This window comes from Adiantum capillus-veneris, chromosome 6 (assembly GCF_014529385.1).
Source record: "Adiantum capillus-veneris isolate H3 chromosome 6, ASM1452938v2, whole genome shotgun sequence".
Taxonomy (NCBI): domain Eukaryota; kingdom Viridiplantae; phylum Streptophyta; class Polypodiopsida; order Polypodiales; family Pteridaceae; genus Adiantum; species Adiantum capillus-veneris.
The window spans coordinates 26,489,867-26,512,214 of NC_140936.1; positions in this window are offsets into that span (position 1 = coordinate 26,489,867).

The window sequence follows — 22,348 nt, forward strand, 5'->3', positions numbered from 1 at the left end:
CGACCCCATTCTGCTGTGGAGTATATCTGCATGTAAACTGTCTGCGTATACCATGCATTCGCAGAAAATCTGAAAAATCGTTGGAGAAGTACTCTCCCCCTCCATCTGACCTCAATGTCTTGATTTGCATATCTGTCTCCTTCTCAATCATGACTTTGAAGTGTTGAAAGTGACCAAACACTTCACTTTTGTTACGCATGAAGTAGACCCATCCTTTCCTTGTATGGTCATCAATGAAAGAGACATAATACGTGCAACCATGTATACTTGCAACCATGTATACTTGCAGTATCGGTTGGACCCCAAACATCTTTGTGCACCACTTCAAGTGGCTTTTTACATACATTGCGCTCATGTGGAAATGAGCCCTTTGACTGTTTTCCAAACAGGCATGCTGCACACACTTTATGCATACCATCCACCTTGAATTTGGGCAAACCTTTTACAATCTATTCTGATTGCATGCTGCGCAATCTCTGCTCATTTACATGGCCAATGCGTTTGTGCCAAATGTCAACATCAACCACAACACCTGTGCCCTGTGCAAATAATGCAGCTTTTACCTCAGGCATGTCTACATTCAGCGTAAACATTCTGCCCACACATTTTCCCTCTATGATCAGCTTACAGCCATTCTAGAAATCTTCTACATAACAGCCATTTGGATTGAAGCGAACCTGCAAACCCTGCTCAACCATTTGTCCAACAGAAACAAGATTGTTTGTAATGTTTGGAACGTGAAGTACATATGCTAAGGACTTTAATTTCCCACTCTTCATATTTAGAGGTATGTCCCCTACATGAGCAATGGGGTGAGCTATGTCATCTCCTGTCTGCACATAGCTTGACACATCTGGTTTGCGCATATCTCTAAACCACTCTCCACGAGACGTCATGTGATTAGAGGCACCTGAATCCACATACCAAACATCATCTTGGGTGGAATTCTCTGCAGTCATTGTATTCATTACATGCTGCATAACAAACATGTGCTCGTTTTGCTGTCATCTGCATCTCTGCTAGTAGATGCATAGTTGACATGTTCTCTCTTTCCACTTGCTTTTCCCTTTGGACAGTCACGTGACATGTGACCTCTTTCACCACAAGTCCAACATTCTCTGCTATCTGCAGTATGTTGCTGCCTACTTGATCCTGCACCACGACCTCTTTGACTCCCCTTGCCTTGAGACTGGTTTCCCCTGCCACCTGTATTGTTTTGATTTGATTCAACTTCTTGAAATTGGCCCCTGCAACCTCTTGGGCCTCGACCACGACCTCTACCTCTACCTCTGTTGGAGTTAGAATAGAAGGCCTGTTCAGAATTATTTCTGCCATGAGAAGAAGATGTTTCAAGGTTCTTCTCCTCAAGAATAAGCATAGAAATCAAATCTTGGAACACAGGGATGTCGTCTCTTGTATTCATGGAAGACTTGAAATGTACATACTCATCTCCTAGACCATCCAAGCATGCACGGACAATGTCATCGTCTTCCACCGAGACTTTAATAGATCCAAGAGCCTCAATGATACTCTTGATCTTCAAAGCATAATCATTGATGGAGAGGTTTTTCCTCTTAACCTGATTTAGCTCCGACTTTAGTTGAAGCTTCCTGACCTTGGTGTTCACCTCGAACACTCTGCCTGAGTTTTTCCATGCAATGGCGGGGGTTTCAACATCCTGTAGATAGCCCATCATGCCATCTGTGATGCTCATAGACAGCCAATACATCACTTTGATATGGCCTTGTTGTCAGTCCCTCAAAGCTTTCCTTTGTTCTGCTGTAGCATTTGCCTCGGGAATCTCTGGTTCCTTTTCATTGTCTCCTTCTACATAGTCCCAATAACTTTTTCCTTTTAGGAAATTAGTTATTCTGAACTTCCATGCAGGGTAGTTATTTTTCTCAAGCTTCTCAGTAACAATTTGACTGAAACCTTTCAGACATCTTGAAGCACTAAGACAAAATAGCTGCAATCTATAAAAACCTGCAAATCTGTTGAACCTGCTATCGTGGTACCTGTAACGCTTCCTACACTCAACGAGTCTCCACAATCAAGCGTACATACAACCACTATACTTGTACAGTAAATCTATGTGTACTGCACTTTTGGAGACATGTTCAGAAACTTGGACGAGAAACCCCTAGAATTTTTTTCGCTGCAGGAGGCGCCTTTGGCATCTGCTCGTGGATTGCGAACGAAGGGATTGTGATGCTCTTGCTCTCTTAGCCTCTCTTGCCTACACCAGGCTCTAATACCATGTAAAGAATGAGGATGCAAGAGAGCTACACAAGACAAGCACAAAGCACACAGAGATGGAAAGCTTCTTCTTCTTCACTGAAAAGAGTGTTGGAATTAGGGTTGCAGAGAAACACACACAGCTTGGAGAAGATGAAGGAAGCTCAAGGCACACAATAGAGAGTGTGTTTCTTAGTGTGGAATGGAAAGATAGATAGCCCTAGAGTGATGGGCGTATATACAATGCACGGGGGAAAAAACCCCCTAAAGAGGGAAAAAATGCCCCGGCGGTCCTAGTGTGTTCACACACATCACTACCACATGTATATGGTAACAAATCCCCCCTGGAGTGATGCGGTGAACGAGAGCTCGCACATGAGTAAAGGGAAGTGCCATGTCTTGAGGACAGGATCAGTCCACAAAGGGGAGTAAGCCCAAAGCTTTGCGGAAAGCTTCAAGCTTCTCACGAGACAATGCCTTTGTGAAAAGATCTGCAAGGTTGTCCTGTGTTGGCACATAAGCCAAGCTGATCTCTCCTGCTGAGAGCCTCTCCCTGACATAGTGGTAATGCACCTCAATGTGCTTTGTGCGAGCATGAAAAACTGGGTTCCTCGCAACTGCCAATGCGCTCTGACTGCCAGTGTAGATAGTGTTGGCAGTGTCCTGTCCAACACCCAAGTCATCCATAAGGCATCTGAGCCATACACACTCAACCGTAGCTGTGAAGACTGCCCTGTACTCAGCCTCACAACTCGAAGTGGCCACAGTAGGTTGCTTCTTGCTCAACCATGATATACATGACCTGCCAAGCATGAAACAAAAACCACTTGTGGACACTCGCGTGTCAAAACAACCAGCCCAATCTGAGTCCGAAAAAGCATGTAAGTCTGGCGGCAATGATCCCCCCTTGGGATAAAACAAGCCAAGATGTAAAGTGCCACTAAGGTAGCGGAAAATCCTCTTGACAGCCTGCCAATGCTTAGACCCTGGGCTATGCATAAATCTACTGACCTGCGAGACTGCAAACTGAATATCTGGCCTCGTGTTGCATACATAAATGAGGCAGCCAACAGCAGTTTGGTAAAGAGTGACATCAGCAGGATCGCCAGCATCATGTAGACTCAGCTTCAAACCTGTTTTCATGGGAGTGGCAATAGGTTTGCAATCCTCAAGTCCAAACTTACATAGCAATGTCTCTATGTAACTTTTCTGACACAAGGCAATACCACCATCACACTGCTTAAACTATATACCCAAGTAATGATGCAACAGCCCCAAATCTTTCATCTTGAAAGTAGCATTCAAATCAGCCTTAAATTCAGCAATATGTCTCTCATTTGGTCCAGTGATCAACAAATCATCAACATAAAGAACCACAATGAGAAATACATCATCCTCACGCTTTACATACAATGTGCTTTCTGTTGGACTGTTACGAAAGCCTCGTTTAACCAAATGAGTGTCAGCTTTCTCATACCAAGCACGAGGAGATTGCTTCAACCCATACAAAGCCTTCTTACATTTGCACACTTTGTCCTCTTGTCCTTTTATGACAAAACCGCGAGGCTGCGTTACATAAACTTCCTCAAATATGTCACCATTCAAGAAAGCAGTAACAATGTCTGATTGATGTACATCCCAACCAAAATGAGCTGCCAATGCACATAGAAAACGCACGGTAGTCATACGACAAGTGGGAGCAAAAGTCTCTTCATAATCTATGCCTTTTTGTTGTGCATAACCCTTTGCAACAAGTCGAGCCTTATGGCGATCGATCTCACCATCCGGCTTGCGTTTCAACTTGTAAACCCACTTCGTACCAATGGCCTTTTTGCCAGGAGGCAAATCACATAAAGTCCATGTGTCATTCTCTATAAGTGCATCATATTCTGATTTCATGGCAGCAATCCAATTTTCTGAATTCTGTGCTTCATCAAAAGACAGAGGCTCCTCAACATCATGTAAACTAGACACAGCCAAGGCATAACAATATGATGCATAAGATGCATGGCGAGAGCCTGAACGAGTACGACTAGATAAAGGTGCATCCAATTTACTGTCACGCAAAGTGTGCACCAGCCATTTTGGCATACCTCTAGCCTGCTCATTTTCAGCCCTTCCTCATCAAGTACATCATGTACATCTGCATCAGTAATAGGCTGTTCTAAAACATTTTCAGAAACCCCCATAGGCTGTACATTTGCCTCATTGGAACTTACATTCGTATTTCCACCACTGAAAAGAGGCAACAAAGTGTCATAAATGTCCTGTGAGCTTACATTACTATTTCTAGTACATGACAGCAAGGGCTGAACAGAATCTTCCACAAACACTACATCCCGTGAAACCAGAATACGTTTTGTTTGCGGATGATACAACCTATAACCTTTGCTTTCAGCACTATAACCAACAAAAATACATTTGACAGCCTTATCATCCAATTTTCTGCGCTGCACTTGTGGCACCAAAGCATATGTCAAACAGCCAAAAACACGCATGTGCTCAATAGAAGGTTTTCTATCATGCCATGCTTCATATGGAGTAATAGACTGCAAAGCTTTCGTAGGACACCTGTTAAGTACATAAGTGGCACACATGATGGCCTCAAGCCAAAAAGAATGCGGTAAAGCTTGACTTTTGACCATACATCGTGCCATTTCTGTTAGTGACTTGTTTTTCCTCTCAGCAACACCATTTTGCTGAGGTGTATAAGGCACTGTACATTGGTGTTTTATCCCACGACTAGCCAGAAATGCATTAAATTCATGAGACATATACTCCCCCCCTCGATCGGAACGGAGGGTGCCCATAGTACATTTTGAAACATTTTCTGCCATAGCCAAAAATTGTTTGAAGCACATAAAAACTTCGGACTTCGCTTTAAGCGGAAATACCCATGCATGCCTGGAGTAATCATCAATGAAAGTCACGAAGTACAGGTAATTGCCCAAGGACGAAGTTTGCATGGGCCCACAAACATCACTATGCACAAGCTGCAACCTGCATGTGGCCCTAACTGAACCATCCTTTGGAAACTTAGAACGCTGCATTTTACCCAGAATACAGCCTTCACAAACATGTTTGATAGGTGCTTCAAGAGGCGGCAAAGAAGCAACCATATCAGATTTCTGCAAACGCAGCAAACTGGCAAAATTCAGATGATTAAAACGTGCATGCCAAAGTTTTGCATCTGAAATAGCCCTTGAATCTGCAACAGCATTTGCAAAAAAATTTCCACACTTGTCATACAAAGTGAGATTATACAGCCCACGGCACAAAAGCCCAGATGCAACAATTTCATCACCAAAACTGAGATCATGAACTGTACATCTGTCATCCACAAATCTGACTACAAGTCCAAGTCTAGCAAGTGCGGATACAGACAAGAGATTCTTCTTGATCCCAGGTACATAAAGTGCATCAACAAGTGTGAAGGAACTGCCATTAGCAGCAGTGAGCACAATCTTTCCAACTCCCTGAACTGGATAAGAGGCGTTGTTGGCACAAGTGACTGAATTCCCATGAGGGACAGACTTGAGAGAGGTAAACAATTCACGATGTGAGGTAATGTGCTTTGTAGCACCACTGTCGAAATACCACACATGTGAATCTGCAGCAACTGACAAGCATGCATCATGGACAACAGGATTGTAAGTGCACTCTGCGCTAAAAGCCCATTCTGCATCAACATCAGCATCACAATCTCCTTTCACAGAAGACTCAACAATGGCTGCATTTGTAGTGGAACCAGCATTTGCAGTGGAACCACCCTGTTTCTTCTTAGCCTCTTTGGCCTTCAACTTAGGACACCACTTGATCAAGTGATCATTGGCTTTACAATAATGGCAACGCATCTTCTTTTTGCCCTTATCACCAGAATTGCCAGACGAAGTGCTGCCAGCAGAAGCATTAGGAACAGAATTTTTGCCACTCGCAGCAGAACCATAAGAAGTGGCTGCATTACTGTTACCACCCTTTCTTTGAGAAGCAATAAAATCATGTTCAACTGCACGCTGCCTAGTCCTGTTTTTTCTAGAAAGTGACTCTTGCAACAGCAATGTGCATAATGCATCAAACTTGACAACTTCAGGATTTCCTTGGGTCATCAGTCTCCAAGTACTAGCAAAAGTCTGGTAGGAATCTGGTAAGGCATCAAGAACAGTCTGCACAAGGGAACTGTACGAAATGACTTCACCTGCAAAAATGAGTTGCTCATTGATATCCTTGACACTAGCAAGGAAAGTGTCCATATCATCTTCCTCATGCATAATCTTCGACTCTAGCTCTTTACGCAGCAAAGCAATTTTAGCCTCATTGCGGCTTGCATAAAGACCTGCTAGAATATCCCAAGCCTGTTTTGCAGATTTTGCTGAACGGATGTGAGGAATAATGGTGCGCTTCACAGACAACACAATCAATGCATGAGCTTGCGCATCCTTAACATCCCAACGAGCTTGTTCTGCCGTAGGCAAAACAACTCTAACAGCTGCAATCCTTGCAGCAAGACCTGCAACATCCTCAACATCGCCTACATTTTCAGAACCAGGACGTACATCAATGCCCTGGACAATGTTCCAGACACCTTTTGACACAAGAACATGTTGCATCATATAAGCCCACATAGGGTAGTTGTCCCCATCCAACCTGTCCTCAGCAGCAAACATCTTGAACACATCTGTGTTGTTGTTGTCAGCCATGGTAAATGCTGCACCTGATGTGAAAACTGCCCGAAAATAGGAGAAATGGAGCGGGAACAACTTGTGCTATATTGCACAAACCGTAGAAGACTATAAGGCACCTGTTATGCAGAAAACGGCACTGATAGAAAATCTGCACAAAATGACGAAATAGCCTGTGCAGTACTGCCCGTAGTGGAAACGGAGGCCGAAATGAGCCCAAATCAAAATTCTGAGCAGACCCAAAATATTTGTCGACCTGCGAACGCTCGCCAAAGCTCACTGAAATCGGAGAAAGTGAGCAGGCGTGTGCTGGAGCAGCTGGCGACTAAGCCCGGGAGGACGTGACCTGCTCTGATACCAATTGTTGGAATTAGGGTTGTAGAGAAACACACACAGCTTGGAGAAGACAAAGGAAGCTCAAGGCACACAATAGAGAGTGTGTTACTTAGTGTGGAATGGAAAGATAGATAGCCCTAGAGTGATGGGCGTATATACAATGCACGGGGGAAAAAACCTCCTAAAGAGGGAAAAAATGCCCCGGCGGTCCTAGTGTGTTCACACACATCACTACCACATGTATATGGTAACAAAGAAAGTACAAAATGACTAAGTGCTTAAGCTGAAAAGTAGCACATATGTACATGCGGTCACTAAGTGTGAACTCGCTAGAAGCGTACTAGGCTGGCACTATAAGTGTAGTCCAGCTGTAGAATCACTGGCAGAGATCCTCCGTGTCGGTCACCTAACGCGCCAGTGAGTAAATACCGTAAGCGGCCAAGACCCGCAGTGGATGCCAGCTCAAGGTGTAGAGCTCGACATTTCAACACCTTTGCCCAAACCAAGCTTAAGAGACCTCAACCAGAACCTATGAAGAATCCCTCCTTGTGCTCATGAGACCATCACCTATGAAAGCTCAAAACCTACCATCGCTCTCGACTAGGATCTCATGGTCTGTTGTTTAAGTTAAAGGTCTAATGATTTTCTTTCAAAATTTTGTTTATAGAAGCTTTTCTATACTTTGTGCTTGGTCCCTTTCATTCATGGTGTCAACCATTTTTTGGATGAGCATAAATTCACTGAGTGATACCAAAAAGTTTGTCCACTATCCTCATGTATATATGTGTACATAGCCCTGCAAGTTTTGGAAAAGGCCCTGTAAAAATTCATGTACAAAGGTGTGATTTTGCCAAGCTTGGGTTCTGATGTTTTGGGTTTTTTTAGTCCTCAAAACATGGTTTTTAAAAAGTATTTTCATCCGTGCTTTATAGCTTGTGAATCGGACTTGTACATCATGAATTACAAGCATCCAAAGCGGGCGGTCTCAACTTAGAATGTGATTGCGGGTGCATTCGACAAGGGAAATTGGGACAACTTGGGGATCTAAGATTAGAACTTCTGAAAGTTTACATTTTTGGAGATAGCCGAGGTGATGGGCTTCGAGGCGTGTGTTACGGTGCGTCATTCGGTGATCAGAATAGCAAGTTATGCCTCGGGGAAAATTGTCCGGGAAGTCCTCTTATGCTTTGGAAGAAAGCTAGAATGTTTTGGATTGGGAGGAACGAGGAGGAGTTTTCCATGTGGCGGGGAGATTATCCCACATCAGAAGAGGAAAAGGGAAGGTGGGGGGTATATAGGGCACATTGGGTGCCCACTATAGGTGTATCAAAGAGAGATGAGCTCTCTCAAGGCTTGGCTATGGGGGCTCGTGCACTCATGGGGAGGGAAATGGTGATTTTTGTGAGTTCAAAATGCATGGACAGGTACCTTGCCACTTATTTTGGTCCCCGGCCACTTCTCCCCACCCCATCCCTTGGTCAAAAGGTCACCGACAACTCATTTTTTTGTCAAAAAAGGCCTAAAAGGAGCCAACTAAAAGATGCATGAGGAGAGAACCTTGTTGGCTAAGAAGAGAGAGAGAGAATAATATGGGGGATAAAAGATAAGAAAGCCTCCATTTTAATAGCTGCAACACCTGCACAACTTCCAGAGAGCTCATTTTTGAGCAAGAAAGAGTGCACTCCCGACTTCGAGCAGCCATAACTCTTTCATCCTTCATCTGTTTTTTTTCCATGGATACTCTATAGACATCTCCACAAACCAAGCTTCATAATGATTTCCCTTGTATCTCCTAATTTTGAGTGTGTTCCATGCTTGAAGGGATTTTCATAAATCTCTACAAGTGTTTTCATCCGTGCAATAGTTCTTCCTTTCGAAGATGTGGCTTGTGCAAAGCTATAGAGGCATTCATTTTTCTTCTTATTTTCACGCTAACATTGTTTTGGTGCCCCCAATGAGGAGCAAGTGCTCCTATGCTCTAATTCCTATGAAATATGTCTATTATGTAGGCAAAGAATGGAAAGGGGATGTGGGTCCTTATGGACATCCGCTTATGTATGTACAAATTGTGGACAACACTTGAGGAAATCGTATAATTGAATTGTAGCCTTTGGAGGGTCTGAGGTTTTGTGAATCCAAGAATTAGGGGCTGGGTTACCCAATGTGAGGTGGATTAGGTACTGGAGTGATCCATCGACATCCCTTGAGTTTTCAACGTCACATGTAAGTGTTTTTGTGGCAATCAAACATGGCGGGCGATTTCCCATAGTTTCATGGATTGCCTAATGAGAATGCATAGACTTATATTGAAAAGTTGGAAGTCAATTGCTTACTGTGGAATATACTAGACCAAGCTATATTGTTGCGGCTACTGCAATCCAGTTTACAGGATCAGGCAAAAGTTTGATTACACAATCATGAAGAGTTGATGCAGGCACAAATTCTAGGGGTAGTTTTGGACTACAATCCTGTGAAGCAAGCTTTCCTGGAGCATTACAGATCCATGGAAGTACTTGATGAATTTTGGCATGAAATTTTGGGGTACACTCAGAAGGCTAATCAAAGTGTTGATGATGTTGTCATGCAATTCACCCATTTATGGGATAAATGGTCCCTGGCTTTGGGAAATTAAATCCCTCCATCCATGTTAAAGAAGGACCATTTTGTGGCCAACTTAAAAGAAATCTTGAAGTTTAACGTTGAGCTGAAAAGGCCCTCTACCTTCGAGAAAGCAGTCGCTATCGCCAGAGAGAAAGAATGGAAGGCTCAAAGACTTAATAAGTATGAGAAAGTGGTCCCTATGCAAAGTAATGGTGGCCAAAAGGAGGAAAATCATGCAGAAATTGGAGGCCAACCTGTTCAAAGGGCTGCTAAAATACTGAACGGTTACAGTGAAACAAGACATGATATGATGACCATGATGCAGGAATTGCGACTTAGTATTCTTGGAGGTGATGGCATTCGTGGTCCTGGATGTGGTAGAGGAATGGCCCAGGCATGTGAAGCTTAGCCTAATGCTAATGTGGGTCGTGGAAAAGGCGTCTTTGAGCCGTAGAGGAGGTTCATTCCTACTTGTTATAATTGTGGTGAACTTGGTCACATCAACACTTATTGTTCAAAGCCAACAAGGATGGGAGGTGATATGTTCCCACTCCCCGAGCAGATTTCTAACATGGCTAATGATTATGCATTGAATATACAGGGACATCAAGGTATTGAACAAAAAAATCAGGCCTCAACCTCTAGTGGTCATATGGGTATTGTGCAGATCGAAAAGAAAGAAGCAGATGTGTTGTCCATGGGGAAAAGAGAGAGGGAAGTCTATGCTACGGCGCCAGGTCTTAGAAAAAATAAAGGGAAAGAGAAAGAGGGTGAATATTCAAAAGCCAAGAGGAAGAGAAGACCTCGTAGACGGTTTGAGGTAGAAAATTTATCTTTGGGAGAAGGCCAAACAGCTTATAGTTTGAAGGAAGACCTGATTGGGAGGAAAGTAGATTGTAGTTTTGGACAGTTGATGAATGTGGTCCCTAAACTCAAGAGGGAGTGGAAGTCATTAGTGAATCCATCGAAAGAGTCGAAGCATGGACAAGTCAGAGTGCAAGTTTCCCAACATTTGTCCTTTGGTGAATGCTTGGCACTAAGGTGTGGGCATGGGAGAGGCCTACATTGATGGAGGTGCTCAAGTTTGTGTGACATTAGGAAAAATTTGGACTCACAAAGGGGCCTTATAAGGAGTTTGACTTCCTCTCTCATGTCCAAACCGGGTGTGCAGTGAAATTTTTGCAAATCAACTCTAAACTTGGCGGAGATCTGGCAGTTAGAATCTACTCTTCAAGCTCTTTCTATTGATATATAGTACGCCACGAGATTCCTCATATTTTGAAAGATTTTATTTTTGATTCTCTAAATTCTAAACGGAGTTGTCACATCACACGAGATTCTTCATATTTTGAAAGATTCTATTTTTGATTCTCTAAATTATAAACGGAGTTGTCATATCACATGAGATTCCTCATATTTTGAAAGATTCTATTTTTGATTCTCTAAATTCTAGACGGAGTTGTCACATCACAAGATAATAAAAAATAGAATTCAAAATATGAGGAATCTCTTGGCGTGCTATATATCAATAGAAAGATCTTGAAGAGTAGATTCTAACTGTCAAATCTCCGCCAAGTTTAGAGTTGATTTGCTAAAATTTTACCGCACGCCCGTTTTGGACATGAGAGAAGAAGTCAAACTCCTTATAAGGCCCCTTTGTGAGTCCACATTTTGCCTAATGTCACACAGTCATGTATCGAGAGACCGGGTCTCATTACATGTGGAAGCTCTGCGTTTTGAATTCAACTAGCAAACCATGCCAAAGTGAAGTATTTGGGGGTGATTAAGAATTTGGAAGTTGAAGTCTTTAATGTAAAGTTTATAGTAAAATTTTATGTTATGCCGACTGGCCTGGGAGCTTTTCTTGTCATTTTGGGACGACCTTGGTTGAGAGCTATTGGTGTTGTGCAAGATTGGGGCAAGGGAACGATCTATGTGTATGGCAGGAAGGGTGAAAAAAGGGTGTTTGATATGACTACCAAGCAACCTATGGTACTAGAAGATGCGATTGAGAATGATGAATCTAAGGTTACCAATGAATATAGTTCTGAAGATTTAGAAACTAGATCTGCTTCAAGTTACATTGATGAGAATGAAGCATCATTCTTCTTGTTGGATGAGGAAAAGAGAGAAGTTAGTGAAATGTTGCAAATATCAGGGTATATAAATGCTTCAAGCAGTTTAGAGAAACTTGAAGAGTTGATGCAACCTAAACAGGAATTGCTAGTGAAGAAAGAGTTGATTGAAAATATGTTTACAGTATTGATTTGACACAAGGAGAAAGAAGGGAGTACTTAGCAATGTTGGATAGGTTTCCAAATCTTTTCATCACTTCATACTATGAAATAAGGGGTTTTGTTGGGGATCCTGTGAAGATCGAGCTAGTTGAAGGGGCAAAGCCAATACGACAGAAATTAAGAAGGATGGGTAAGGAGCAAATGAATGCTTTAAAGAAATAAGTGGATAAGCTTTTGGATGCAGGGTTCATTGTGCCAGTGGATAATGCTGAATGGGTGAGCCCTGTAGTTGTGGTCACTCCAAAGAAAGATGGGCGTTGGAGAGAATGTGTTGATTACAAGCCATTAAATGCAGTGACCAAGATAGAGTTTTATACCTTTGGCACCACAACTATTGTATCCCTTGGAGTAGTCACGTGACTGTGGCGATGTTTTTGACAAAGTCAAAGAAGTTTTGAGTACACTACCCATTATGCAAGCTCCTGACTGTGAAAAGGAGTTTTATGTTAATCCATCAGTGGGAGATGATACCACTGAGGCCATGTTATTGCAAAACGGGAAGGAATCATAGTATATGAATCATGTTCATTATGCTAGCAGAGTGAAGAATCCTCACAAAAGAGATTTCTCCGAAATCATTAAGGCCAATTTGGATGAAATAAGGGATGTTTAAAGTTTCTCCATTCTTGATCTAAGAGTCAAGGAGGAGCCACATATTCCAAAAGTATGGCACTTTTGTACTTGGTCAAGATCTCCTTCACTTGCTTTTGGAATATTTTGCATTATTTTAGCCATAACTTTTGCACATGAACTCCAAATTCAGTGCTCAAATGGTCCATGGGTGGTGCTTGATGAGCTCTAACCAATGAGTACCCATATTGAATAGTTTTGGTAAGATCTTCATGGTGTTTTTTAGGTTGGCCCCTTTTAGATCCTTACACAGCCCTTTTTTCATATAAATCGGCCCTTATGTCGAATTGGTGATGACCAATATGATTTATGCTTGCAGACGATTCAGACACTACTTGCTGCAAAAGTCGTTCACCTTTCTCACCAGTTATTCAATGCTTTCCCAGTTGTTCAAAAATTCAAATATATCAAAAACAGTGAAGAGATGGGTTATTGAACTTCAGGAGTTTCAGTTCACCTTTTTGGTGGAAGAGAGTACTCGGGCTACCCTTGCAAATTTACTCACTTATAAAGACACTCTGGTTTTGGTAAAAGAAGAAGTGGCGTAAAAGAAGAAAGTCGAGACTCTTGTCATCTTTGGACCTTCGGTGCTATATATTATTGGTTCTTACCGAAGAAGTGCTTGAGGAGGCATTTTCATTTATGATGCACAAGGAAAGCTTGTAAGGAAAGAAGGGTTGAAACTCTATGCAAAAAGTAACCATGAAGCAGAGTACATGGCTCTCGAAGATGGCTTGCACATTTGCTTACAGTTGGGAATTAGACGCTTGCAAATCAAAGGAGATGCCTTGTTGGTCGTGAAGCAAGTATTGGGAGTATGGAAGAATAAGAATCCTAAACTAAATAATTTATGCTTCAAGGTAAAATCGTTGTTCAAAAAGTTTGAAGCAAGGAGTTTGCAGCATATTGAGAGGTCTCAAAATGAAGAAGCTCATGATGTTGCCCAAGGAATGATCATTTGTGTGTTTGTGTTGAAGGAAAAAGCCCCTTTATATCATGGGAGAGAAGTGTTATCAAAGGATATCGATTTTCTGTTGACAGGTTTCCTACCTGAAGGTTTATCATCTTCCAAAAAGTATGTGTTTATAAGAAAAGCCATGAAATACGAAATGCTTGATGATGTGCTTTACATAAAAGGAAGTGATTTGGTTTTGAGTCGTGTGCCCTGGAAAGAGGAGATTTACAAGATTTTGGAAGAAAATCATTACAGATCTTGTGGATGCCATTTTGCCATGAAGATTATGTTGCATAAAATTTTACAAGAAGGCTATGTATGGCCAAGCATTCAACAAGATGTTAATCATTGGTGCAAGTCGTCTTTGCCTTGTCAAAAGACCGGAAACAGAATTTTGAAGCCCGAGTTGCGACAAACAATTATAGCTTTTGATGGGTTTGAAAAATGGGGTCTTGATGCTATTGGACCCTTACCTATGACTAGCAAAAGAAATGCTTACATTTTGACAGCAGTGGATTACTTGTCATGATGGGCAAAAGCTAAGGCTATCAAATAGATTACCAGTAAGGAGATGGGGAAATTTTTTTATGACCATATATGATGCATATTTGGTATGCCCCTAGAGCTACTTTCTAATAGAGGACTAGGATTTAGAGGAGAGATGTTTGATTTCTTATACGAAAAGCTCAATATACATCATAGGTACAGTTCTCCTTATTATCCACAATGCAATGGTCTCAATGAGATATTCAATAGAGAGTTGGTAAAGATCTTGACAAAGATGACCCAGACACATGGGAAGACTTGGGATTCAGAGTTGCCATGTGCATTATGGGCCTACAGATCTGCTAGCAAAACGAGCATTGGATTTTCTCCCTATCACTTCATTTATGGCAAGGAAGCTTTATTGCCAATTGAAGTGGAGATTCCTCCACTCAAGTTATTTTCATTGGGAGATAAAGAGCAAACAACTGCCTGGCAGAAAAGGTTGTTGGATTTACAATGTTTGCAATTGGACAGAGGTTTAGCTTTGAGCTACTATGAAGAAGTATCAAAGAAGGCTCAGCTAAAATCCAATGAATGCATGGAGGACGTCAAGAAAATTGAAAAGGGTGATTTGGTATTGTGAAATAATAGAAAATTGGGCAATACCTTTCAGAAGAAGTTTCAAATCAAATGGGAAGGTCCTTTTACTGTTGTAAAAAAATTTGATAATGGCACATATCAGTTGGCTAATTTGAGTGGTGTACAACATAAATATCTTGTTGATGGTTATAGACCCAAGAAATACTTGACACGTTTGATAACAACTGTGGTAGATGAGATGCTATCAATAGAGGAAGATAGTGTTGAAACATCTGAGGATGTAGATGAGGTTTTTGGGGATGAGATGCAGCAATTGTTCACCCTAGGAACCTTTTCTTGTCATGAATGATCAAGCACACAAGGCAGGGTTGGCAAGCTATATCATGCATTTTTTGGATAAGCATAAAGCCACTAGGTCATGCCAAAAATCTTTCCCACTAGCCTTATGTATATATGTGTACATAGCCCTGTAAGTTTTGGAAGTGGCCCTGTAAACATTCATGTACAAAGGTGTGATTTTTCCAAGCTTGGGTGCTGATGTTTTGGGTTGTTTGAGTCCCCGAAACATGGTTTTTAATAAGTATTTTCAGTTGTGCTTTATAGCTCCTCAATCGCACTTGTACATCATGAATTATGAGCATCTGAAGCAGGCAATCTCAACTGGGAGAACTTGGGGGTCTAAGATTAGAAATGCTGAAATTTTGAGGTGATGGGCTTCGAGCCATGTGTTATGGTGTGTCATCTGATGACCGGAGCAGCAAGTTATGCCTCGGGGAAAATTGTCCGAGAAGTCCTCTTATGCTTTGGGAGAAAGGTGGAATATTCTGGGCTTAGGAGGAATGAGGAGGAGGTTGCCATGTGGCAAGGAGATTATCGCACATGAGAAGAGTAAAAATGAAGGTGGGGGGTATATAGGGCACATTGGGTGTCCACTATAGGTGTATCAAAGGGAGAGGAGCTCTCTCAAGGCTTGGCTATGGGGGCTTGTGGGCTCGTGGGGAGGGAGATGGCGCATTTTGGGAGTTCACATTGCCTAGACATCCGCCTGGCCACTTATTTTGGTCCCCGGCCACTTGTCCCCACTCCATTCCCTGGTCAAAGGGTCATTGACAACTCATTTTTTTCTCAAAAAAGGCCTAAAAGGAGCCAATTAAAAGATGCCTGAGGATACAACCTTGTCTTCTAAGAAGAGAGAGAATAATATTGGGGAAAAAAGATAAGAAAGACCCCAATTTAATAGTTGCAACACCTGCACAACTTCTAGAGAGCTCATTTTTTAGCAAGAAAGAAAGCACCCCCAACTTCGAGCGGCCATAACTCTTTCATCCTTCATTTGTTTTTTGTCTATGGATACTCTACGGACATCTGCACAAGACGACCTTCATCATAATGTCCCTTGTTTCTCCTAATTTTGAGTGTGTTCCATACTTGAAGGACTTTTCATAAATCTCTACAGGTGTTTACCACAGGTGTTTTCAGTCGTGCAATAGTTCTTCCTTTCAATGGTGTGGCTCATGCAAGGCTATAGAGGCATTCATTTTCCTTCTCATTTGCATGCTAACAACGGCCTCGTATCCTTGCTTGAAGTTTTTGGTTTTAAAAAGCCAGGGAGCCTCCTTTGCGAACTACAATTTATCGAGAATCCTATTAAAGTGTAATTTATATTGTGAAATAGATATTTGAAATCCCATAGTGTTTTTAGATATCTATAAAGAGTCTTTACCTCCACGTGGCTTCAAATGCTTGCAACCACGGTGGTGGCCGAGCCATGCCAACCAAGCGCCATCTCCTTCCCCAAACCACACCATGAAGCCACATCAACAACCAGCTAGCAAGCCTCTCAAAGGCATAGAAAACTATATTTTCCCAAGTCAAGACGAGATCACCCACATTGTGTTTGTGGTCACCATGTCAAACTTCTTCCCACAACTCGAGAGCATTGGATATTCTTGGAGCATTGGAAAATCTTGGTGCATGTCTGCAACCTGAGAGGGACTGTTTTATAACCCGCCTACTGCCATGAGTTCTATCCTCTCCTTTCCAAGCCTCCTCTAAGCCCATACTGCAAGCATCTCTCTGAGCCTACTGCAAGCATTTATCAATCTCCAGTACTATAGGCCGAGCCCACGACAAGTGTTTCTCAACTTCTCCACTACATGCCAAGTGCATTGTAGATGTTTATCTAGTACATTGTATGCACTACATGCAATGCTAACTTGCAAGTCATCCAATTGCACTTGCAATGATTAAAGGACAAGTTATTGATCTTCTTCAGGTTAGGCTCCCATCATTTTGGCACCACTTTTTTGTTTTCCAACTCCTGCAATATGTCACCAGGCCAAGGGGGCTCACCTTATAGTACAATTGGCACATTATACAACACAAACTCCTTCAACAATGGGTGTAGTGAGGCCAATGGAAGGCTCAAGAGGACAGAGTCTTCCATTGGCCTCAATCAAAGAGAAAGCTTAGCCTCAAGCTACGGGGAGACTGGATCAAGGAGAGGGACCTATAATTATGAAACCCTAAAGGCTCACTCCTCTCTCACTTCTCACAAGAACCTCAAGCCCCCCTTTGCAGCATTTTCTCTTGCGGCTCTTCGACTCCCCCATCCAGTAGCAGGCTCTCCTACAACATTTTTTCCTCAAGCAATGAGAAACCAAACGATTTTGGTCCACATGGCTACATGTAAATTTAGCTAGGACAACCAATATACCTCCATCGCTACCCTCATAGAGACGAGGACCTATCAAGAGAGCTATAATGTATACAAGGTTGCCTATGTTTCATCGACCTTCTCGCTCTTGTAGACCAGCCCAAGCAGCTAGTCAAATTGCTATTGATTAGTAGCAATGAAAAGGCCATAGCTTCAAGAGAAACCGACAAGAGAACAAAGCAATGCACACCTTCTCAGAAAGTATGTGAAAATTAATCTCCATAATGACACTCTAAGCCTCATGCCTGCTTTTCAGTCTTGTGAATCTCCTTTTGCTGGCACTAAGCAGCTCACACTAGTTTATTGCCTCTTCATCAGTCCTGCGTGTGTCGTACATGCACATGACCATTTATTGCATGTTGAGCAAAACCCACCGTGCACTCACCTGACCCGAGGCCTTGCCTGGGGATGCACCTAGACACTCCCTCCCCCCCCCCCAAAAAAAAAAAAAAAAAAAAAAAACTCCCTAGACCTCTAATGTAGATAACACATTAGCAGTCAATATAAAGTAGTCTTTGCAAGCTTTTGTGTGGTATCAAATGAGTGGTGATAGCATTGAACAATTGAAAGACACTTTAAATGCTTAATACACTTCTTTCTGCCTGATCCTGGGCTTTTCCTTATGCTACCAATCCCATCCTTTAGAGCATAATCACCTTCACATTATACAAAGGAGAACCATAAAGATTCATTATTCACATATTAATCTAGCAAACTACTGCATTGTGCACTAAGAGCTTTACTGTTTCCCTGCAAAGGCTAATTGTGTATGCTATCATAAAGAGAAGTAAAAAATCAATTTAGAGAACCATGGTTATATTAAAAGGAATCACAAACCACAATACTTAGATAAACTAAGGAGAGAGAGAGAGAGAGAGAGAGAGAGAGAGAGAGAGAGAACTATTCAAGAACAAGGTCTAATTTGAATATGCAGATGCATATGATTCAAGGGATGCATCTGCATATTCAAATTAGACCTTGTTCTTGAATAGTTCTCTCTCTCTCTCTCTCTCTCTCTCTCTCTCTCTCTCTCTCTCTCACACACACACACACACACAATGGAGCCTCTGAGGGAGCTTATTATACCTTTCAATTGCTGAGTTACAAAAAAACGTTGCTGTTCGAGTTTGCAAAATGAGACCCAGTCAAAAGACAGAGAGAGAGAGAGAGAGAGAGAGAGAGAGAGAGCACGCATTCTGTGGATGGTAAAGAGAGAGAAAACAAAAGAGATCCTTTTGTAAGGGAGGGGACCTCTACCATGTGCCATCCAAAATCCAATAGAGAGGTAGCTGCTTCAGGCCATTTGGAGAGGTCTCTCTCTCTCTCTCTCTCTCTCTCTCTCTCTCTCTTAGGGTCACTCGCAGGAGGTGCCTCTTCATCAGCTTCCAGCCGGAGTCTCCATCCTTCATGTGGAGTGCCTAAATCGATTGCTCCATAATAAAGTAGTTGCTAACCTACTAACCTATAGAAGTAGTAGATGATGAAAGATACAAAATCTCTCTCTCTCTCTCTCTCTCTCTCTCTCTCTCTCTCTCCCTCCAAGGGCTCTCTTGCAGCAGGTGCCTTCCAGCCGGAGTCTCTTTCCCAAGCTAGCTTCCCATCCACCAACCCGGCGCCATCTTCCATGTGGAGTGCCTAAATCCTCTGCTCCATAATAGAGTAAATAAATGCCAAAAGAGAAGCAGTGCAAATTTTGGGATGCAATTTTTAGTTTTTATTTAGTTTGTAAATGGTTCCCTTTATTCAGTGCTCCCGTCCTTTTCCCAAGCTTTTTTCGTTTTAAAATGCAAAAGCGAACCCTCCTTCGTTTCCAAACCTACTGTATTGACATCTTACCAAAGCTTCATATTTTGTTGTGCAGAACATGAAGGACGTAGGCGCACAGATCAATAAAAGAGAATGGGTTGGTCTACTCTCTGAATGTCTATTTATGGCATTTGAGATGCCTCCCCGGCTAGTAGCTGTGAGCTGCAAAGCAGGAGAGATGTTTGAAAGGCCAATGGAGCGCAAGAGGCAGAGGCTACAACAATACAGGCAATATCGTAATGCGGGAGGCGTGGGGCTATGGAACAATGAGGATGTTTCCTTCAAGGGAGATATGGAAATGTGGATAGCAAAGTTAGGTCATGTTGTAGGGAGTAGACGTAGCCAATCTACAGGTATTATTGAAGAGCATTCTCCCGTATTTTTAGATCTCTTGCATCTGGGTCACTGCGTCTGGCTTTTGCATCTGCTTGCCTTTGCTAGTGAGCCTTGTGTGGAAATTGTGCGCATACCTCGCGGATCAGCCTTTGATTACGAATTCATGGAAAACGTTTATGCTAGTAGCAGCTCCAGCAGCTCCCACTTGCTTCAGCTGCATGATGTTGACTCTGAGTCAATGGATGTAGATTTGCACAAGCGGGTAGACTTTACAGTCACCCCTGCGTTCATGCTCAGAAGCAGCGTCATCAAGGCCCACGTCTACCTTGCTCAATAATAATGGTCAGCTTCACGATACTTCGACTTCTACTAAATAACATTTATACAGCAAGGCAAACATATATAACCACTTGCCATCTCCTTTGTTCACATGGATAGAACTTGAATCCACACTATGCTCAAATTACCTTTTACACTCCTCAATTTAAAAGGCCAAAACACTCAACATCGTCTTGTGAATTTCGTTGCACTCATGTTATATGTCTTTCATAAACTCGTTGTAAATTCCTCCTCTTCCATCTGTATGCTGTCTAGCTTATTATTAATATTGTTGTACTAGAGGACGTTAGCTTCTTTCACCCTTTCAAAAAAAAATAAAACTTATTTTACCTCAAGCTCCAAAGTAAAGGATTGAATAGGTCGTTCCACATACATTAGAGAAAATTTGGACTCACAAAGAGGCTTTATAAGGAGTTTGACTTTCTCTCTCGTGTCCAAAATGAGCGTGCGGTAAAATTTTTGCAAATCAACTCTAAACTTGACGGAGATTTGGCAGTTAGAATCTACTCTTCAAGCTCTTTCTATTGATATATAGCATGCCATAAGATTCCTCATATTTTGAAAAATTCTATTTTTGATTCTCTAGATTCTATACGGAGTTGTCACATCACAAGAGATAGATTCTAAACGGAGTTGTCACATCACAAGAGAGAGATTCCTCATATTTTGAAAGATTCTATTTTTTATTCTCTAGATTCTAAACGGAGTTGTCACATCACAAGAGATAGATTCTAAACGGAGTTGTCACATCACAACTCTAGATTCTAAACGGAGTTGTCACATCACAAGAGATAGATTCTAAACGGAGTTGTCACATCACAAGAGAATAAAAAATAGAATCTTTCAAAATATGAGGAATCTCGTGGCGTGCTATATATCAATAGAAAGAGCTTGAAGAGTAGATTCTAACTGCCAAATCTCCGCCAAGTTTAGAGTTGATTTACAAAAATTTTACCGCACGCCCGTTCTGGACATGAGAGAGGAAGTCAAACTCCTTATAAGGCCCCTTTGTGAGTCCAAATTTTCCCTAATATTGTGGGCCTTTCTCGGTTACAAATGACATTGTCATTCACAACAAAACACAAAACAAAGACACGTGCATACATATACACGCCTCGAGAGTCCCCTCAAACTCTGTTGGGTTTAAAATGGAACTTTGAAATAACGTTGTCGTAACACTCCGCATCCACAAAGGGGAAAAGCAAAGCATAATGATGTTTTCTTCAAGTCAAGACAGGAAAAACATAAAGAGCATTCAAAAGCAACAAGCTTCTCTTTCCTGATTGAACTCAAAGCCTATGCCATTAGATGAATGATTTGAACCAAGTTTGTGGGATGCACATTGACCTCTACAAAAGAGCAGCATTTGGAAATGATTTGGATGGCAAGTATGCAAAATATGTTGCAACTTAGAAGGACTAAAAGTGCTTGATGACTGTTTTGATAAAAATGTTTTCCCTTGAGTACACTGAATATGGGATATGTTTTTTTTTAAAGGTGCCTTGGTCGATATGTCGACCAAGTGTTGAGATTGACAATGCTTTCGTTCATAATTATGCCAATATGGTGCACTTTAGAAATCACAAAAGAGTGCTTGAGAAGATAATAGTACGGATTGGTTTGAGTATAGGAGGTGCTTGGCAATGCTTTGCTTAATATGCATGCTAATTAAGTGGGAATCAAGGGCTTAGGAACAATAAGTGGCCATCCTATATGGGAGTAAATGTGAGAATAAGGGAAAGAAAAGGAGGTAATGATGAGCTTGGCAAGCTTTGGTCCATATTTATGTGTAGTGTGGTGCACTTTAGAAAGCACAACAAGTGTGTGAGGAGCTTACAATTCGAAATGTTGTCTCTTGGCCTACACCGGTTGTGAGATATACTTGACATGAGGAGGGCCAGAAAGATAAAAATGTGAAGCTCTGCAATTCTTTATGCATGTTAAATTGGAGGCCACCCAAGAGACCAAAGTGGCCTAGGACCTAATTTAGTGGGTGCCCAATGTTAAAATTAAGGAGACAAATGTTAAAATAGAAGGAAAAATAAGAAAACATGGCGAGTGAGGAGAAAATGGTGTCAAGAGATAGAGAAAGAGAGAGCCTGAGCACTTGCAAGCGCGCACACACACACAAAGATGGAGACAAAAGACTGTACTTCTTCTTCTTCAGTAACTCAAGATAAGAGGTCTACAAAACATAAAAAAGTAGTACAACATAAAAAGGAACTAGTACAATGTTCTAGTGTAAACCACTTGTGAGTGATGCGAGTAAATAAATGTGCCATATTTTCGGTAGGTAGGCCACCTCGGTGTACTACATCTGTAGTATCATTGG